Source organism: Acipenser ruthenus, chromosome 5 (genome assembly GCF_902713425.1).
Source record: "Acipenser ruthenus chromosome 5, fAciRut3.2 maternal haplotype, whole genome shotgun sequence".
Classification (NCBI taxonomy): domain Eukaryota; kingdom Metazoa; phylum Chordata; class Actinopteri; order Acipenseriformes; family Acipenseridae; genus Acipenser; species Acipenser ruthenus.
In genome coordinates, this window is record NC_081193.1 from 11,611,232 (window position 1) to 11,617,231 (window position 6,000).

Consider the following 6,000-nt stretch of genomic DNA (forward strand, 5'->3'; position numbering starts at 1 on the left):
AAATCATTCAATGTCCTGCATTTGCTATGGTTTCGAGAGCTTTTACACACAAAAAAGATGTCTCCTCCAATTTAAAATAAGCATTGGTATAAACATAAAGTAGCACTGCTTGATCTTCCACACATGGTAAAAGCAGTGTATTTCAGGGCTCATTTTAGGCTGCACTGCAACCCTGAGGCACTATAAATTGTTTGTCAAGGGTATATGTTTCCAGTAAACAAAATCATTTTTGTGAAAACAATCTAAAAGTGGTTCTATACAGTATGAGGTTTTGATGTATATGTTGTATATGTCCATGTCCATTTATAGGGCAGCTATGGAAAGACACAAACAAGCCCATTGGGAATTTGATTTAATTCATAATGGCTTTTGGTCTTAAAAGGCCGATTTGGATTTTTGTAACCTCTGATAAAGAACAAAGTTTTTTTTTTGTTTTTTTTTACATATTATACAAATACAAATTATGGATGAAAAACAAATGAATGTGTACCCGGCTTGAGTGAACAAATAAAACCCATGTTAGGCCTGTGGTAGAAAATGGTTCCTGGCATATTGACAGCAATATAATCTCCCTTAGCGACCTGATTGATCTGGTCTGCAGAGTGGAGTTATACACAGTGAATACTGATGAAGCAGGAAAGCGTTGGCCCTCAGGGCTTCAGTGGTTGTTAAAAACACATCATACCTTTCAGCCTGAAAAGCTGTGAATTCAAGGTATGCTTCAGAAAAAGAACAATATGAATTTAAAAGGTTGGCTCTGCCCACAGAAATTGATAACTTAGCAGGGAGAAGTAAAGCCTGTTCACCATTCAAACAGAATAGTTGAGGCAAGAACAAGAGGTCGATAAATGCTTATTCTGTCCTTCATCCTGACATTGCCATAAATAATTCAATGACATTAATGAAGCAATGTTACCCAACATAACATTAATTGCCAGAGATTATGTTTGGTCAATAATGGGCCTAAACCAATTTAAAAAGGACACTCCCTGTTACGTAAAGAATGTAACTGTTTTTGTTTTCTCTTTTAATAACATTTTAACTAACTGGGCAATGTCCCTTTTTAAGGTCCAAATATTTTCCAACTCAAGTCCTCTCCTTAATTGTCCCTGACTCTATTAGGTCTGACAGTCCATCACAGGTCCAGCCTTTGTGACGGCCTTGAACTTCTCCCAGATCTGGTACGGAATCCAATGTGATGGCCTTCACTGGCGAGATGAGCATTTGGCTGTTATGGTTGGTGCAATGGAGCCTCATCAGAAACAGATGTATGCAGTTTGCACCAGACATGATCTTGGTGTTGTCGCTTACTGAATCACAGATCCATGGACCTGCTGCATTGTATTGCACACTTTCGTCTGTTATACTGGCACACCTGACGTCACCGTCCACTTGCATCATCCCTTTGAAACTGTCTCCCCATCAACAGCTGCGCTGGAGAGTAGCCTTGCTCTAGTGGCGTTGCTTGATATGCCATTAATGCTTTAGAGCAGTGGTTCTAAAACTTTTTTGTTCACGGACCACCTGAATTTTTTTTTTTTTTATCTCGGTGGACCACACAATAACAGTATGGAAAAATAAGCACATCAAAAAATCACTTTAATATTAAGAATAACAGTAGACTTACCTTTGTTTCAATGCATGGGGGGGCCTGTTTCTGTGAGTAAAGTTATTTTAAAATTGGAGTTTTATCGAGAGGGAGAAAAAACAAACTTTTATTTTTAAGTGGATAATTACAGCAGAAATTATGTGAATTAATAATCTGTGATGTTTCAATACATCCATGAGGTTCCAGCACAGTCCGAGCAATGAATGTCAGGCTATAATCATAATTTATAAAACGGAATGTTGCTGTTTGATTACTGTACTGGTGATTGGGGGCATTTTGAATGTCAGGTTACTGTGTGGGAGTTTATACCATCCCTCACTTACTGCGGGTGAATCACGTTAACACAAACGCACCCATACTTTACCATACTAATTCTCTGTTCGACTACACAATACAACATATTATTTAAGTTATGTTGCAGAATGTAATTAGTACAAATGTAATTAGGCCTCAAAGCAAATTGTGTAATAAATTAAAACAGGCTATAGAAAATACAATGACTACAAGGTGAGGGTTAAGGAAATTAAGTTACTTGAAAAATCTTGAATATTTTTGATTGGTTTGCCAAATGCATTGAACGGTAGAGATTTATTAAAACATATTTAAATCCTTTATAGAGTACACTGTAGATGAACTACTTAATTTCCCTTTCCAATCACTTCAAGCGTTTTAAATGTTGGAAAATTAGGAAACCCATTATGATAGTGATATTAAAATGTATTCGATCTTAGTCCTTGGGAGGATATCTATTATCTTAATGATCCTTCCAAATTATACAGTATAGCCAATGTTGGTTCTATGAGAAGATAATAAATCTTCAGTACACCTCCCAATTTATAATATGTTTTCCAGTGTGGCAAAGTGGTTTGCAGTGCGCAGATGTAGTGATGGTGCAGTGCAGTAGAATAATGACCCAGCACAGTTAAACGGTGAAAAGAAGCTTAATTGTTATTTAATTAATAAGACTGACTATACACAGCAATGTGTAAAGCCTAGTCAAAACCCACTGGGTTTAGTCGTGAAATAATACTTATAATAATAACACTCACTTTGAACATATACACAATCACAATTCCAATAGTGAGTGCTCCTAGTGCAAGTGGTGAATTAACACAATAACGGTGACAACAGTAGTGCAGTGTAGTCCGGGGTTGGTGCTGGCTTTTAGCAACAGCTCCCGGATAGTTTACCCGTCTATAAATGACAAACGTGCCAATTTAACAGCAGACAAAACAACACAGGACACTCACGCTTTGTTTTTCACTAGTAGTCCTTTGCAGGTCCATTTGCAACCATAATAAAAGGAACAGATTGCTTTGCCACATCCCCTGATACACCCTCAGTCACGCCCCCTTCGGTAACGAATGTAATCGCTTTTCCTCCAATCCACGATTGCCACATCACCTGCCACATTAAGGCGTTGACTTCTGGTATAGTGACTCCACCCCCTTTCTGGTTGGCTGACTTTCCCTGGAATTAATTGCCAACCCTTCCAGTCCAAGGCACCCTGTTTTTGTTATACAGCGCCCTCACAGGTAGGGAGGGAGATTTATGACTTGGATTCACTCGCTCTCTGTCACACCAGTTTTAATTGAAAATGTTGCTTATTTATATTCTTAACATTGTAACCTGAAAGTAGGTAAATTCTTCAATATCAGATATCAATATCAAAGCTATGGATGTCTTTAACTCTTGTGACATCTGTTGTGACAATGTCTCAGATAATCACTAAGGTTTCCAGGGCTATATCTTTGATGTTTCTAACACGTTAAGACTGTTTTGTATTGAGATTTTAGTTTTTCCACCATGGGCAGCAGCGTGTTTGCTCAGTGTTTATACTGTGTAATAAATAACGTCTTTAATTCCTATAGTGAAGCCTGGTCTTCATAATGGCCCCCACCAGTCATCAATGTTCCTTGTGAAATATCATCAATTTGTACACTCCTGGATATGGAAGAACCTGTCAACTTAAAAAACAGAATGCAGGTGTTTCTAATTTTATATATTATTAAAGCTATGCAAATGAATTTAACTCTGTTTCAAAAGTAATGTTCTTTTTGAAGTTGGAATAATGCTAATCAGTAATAAACCCTAAAGTTGTTTTTTTTTAAATTAATTTCCCTGTCTGAAGTTCCATGTTTACAACATAATTATAGTAGTTGTAGCCTTTCTTTGAAAATTGTATTGGTTTGGAGTTAAGAATTGTATATCTTTATGACACACTGTGGCAGTCTGGCTCGCAGTGGTGAGGGTGATGACGTCACGGACCAGGAAGTAACTGAATCACAAACAGTGGATGGGCGGGTGAAGCTGAGTGCAGTAGCACTCAGCGTATTTATTAACAAACAAAATATTAAACAAACCAACAAAACACAAAACAAAAGGGCACGAGGGCCAAACGAATGAACAAACAAACAAGTAAGTGACGTGCTGGGTAATCCAGCACGTTTTAGCAATTGTTTTCCAAATGTGGCTTTCTCTCCTCTCTCCGCTCTCCCGTACTCTCCTCTACACTCTCAACCCCAAATGCAGAGAGCTGCAGGTTTATATACTCTGGCCGAGGGATTTAACTAGTTGGTAATTATCTTATTATCCCCCGGCCAGAGTCTGCACGCGTTTGGTAAGGATGCATGACTGTCAGCTATTTAAGTAATCAGTAGCTGATCAGCCATGCATCCTCACGGGGTTTTTAAATAATAATAAAAGACGCGGCGCTTTTACCCGCGCCGCAAACAAAAATACAAATAATAATAAATAGGGGCGGGACACTCCGCCACACACACATTTTGTATTAACTTGAAAATCATATTGCAGTGAAGCTATTGATAATACTGGTCTGGTGGTTAAAGAAAAGGGCTTGTAACCAAGAGGTCCCTGGTTCAAATCTCGGCTCACTCACTGTGTGACCCTGAGCAAGTCACGTAACCTCTTGTGCTCCGTCTTTCGGAGTCTCTGTAAGTCGTCTTACAGAGTCGGATAAAGGTTGGATAAAGAGTGATCCAGTTACATCTGTTGTGAACCCAATCAGGTGAGTACATTTGGAATGTTTCTGTATTATCATTCTAAAATCTTACTGTTATTCTAAATACCCTTTTTAATGCAATGCACGTTTCATTTATAGTACAGTTCCGTCAAAACAGGGTCAAGTGTTTTTTTCAGGAATAATAACGCTACTATCATAGCGTGCTGTGTTGTAAAGATAGCCAGTGTAACTGATTCATTAAACATGATGTTTATTGTGATTTAAATGGTGGTATTTCCATCCCTTCTTCTAGAAATGATACTGCCAAGGTACTAATTATTTTGTGATGAGTACGAGCCAATAGCAGGGCATATTGTCATAAAGCCAACCGACTATCAATACACAGCACTGTCAATATTTGTAAACACTGATTGGAGGGATTAGTAGAAGTATAGTAAGCAAATAAATAAATAATCAAAGGAAACCCAAAATGCAAACATTAAGAATTACGATTAAGAATTACCGCAATAGAATCCATACATGTTATAAATATAAAATGTTTTTCAGTGATATGAGCCTGTGGCAGAAAAAAAAACAGAAAATCATAACATTTATTTTTTATTTTGTTCACCAGACAAATACTATTATTTATTAATATTCTTTTATGTTTGTTTGTTTTTACATTAGTGTTCTAAATAATGAATGCCTGATAAAAAAAATTAATAAAAAGATCTGGCTGCAGTGACTGTGACAAAACTGTCAATATCACTGAGTGTGATAGTGCTGATTGCCTGAAGAGCTGGCAAGAGGAACAGAGGACAGTTAAAAAAAAAAATGCAGATTTCTATCAATCTGCTTTCTAAGCTGGAGGTGGGCATCAGACATCTGAGCACTGATGCTGAATCAGCTCTTCTTATTATCTTGAGTAAGCTGCAGATGGTTAGGGGCATTATATACTTGGTGTAAAATGTAATCAGAGAGAACTGCAGAATTTTCATAAACAAATCAAGTACTGATAAAAAATATTTCCATGTCTATGCTAAATTCATCACAATATGAATTGCACAAAACTAGAGCAGCAAATATACTGGCTTATTGGAACTCTGAACCCTTTATTGGTCTCAAATTTGCTTTAGCACATTTTCTTCAGTAAATTACAAGTAGTTTTGTTTTTTGCTTTCTTATTAACAGTCACACGAAAGCAGAATGTACAAAGCATTAAAAAAAATTCTAATGAAACTATTACCATAAATTCAGCATTTTGAGAATATAATTACCATGTTTCAACAAGCAGTAGACTAATAAATACTGTATAACAAGTGAAACATGTGAAATCAAAGAGAACAAAATATGTCTACCAGTAGATGATTAACAGTTGTTGGAAATTGGACTTCACTACCTATTTTCAGTATATGGAAATGTGATGATT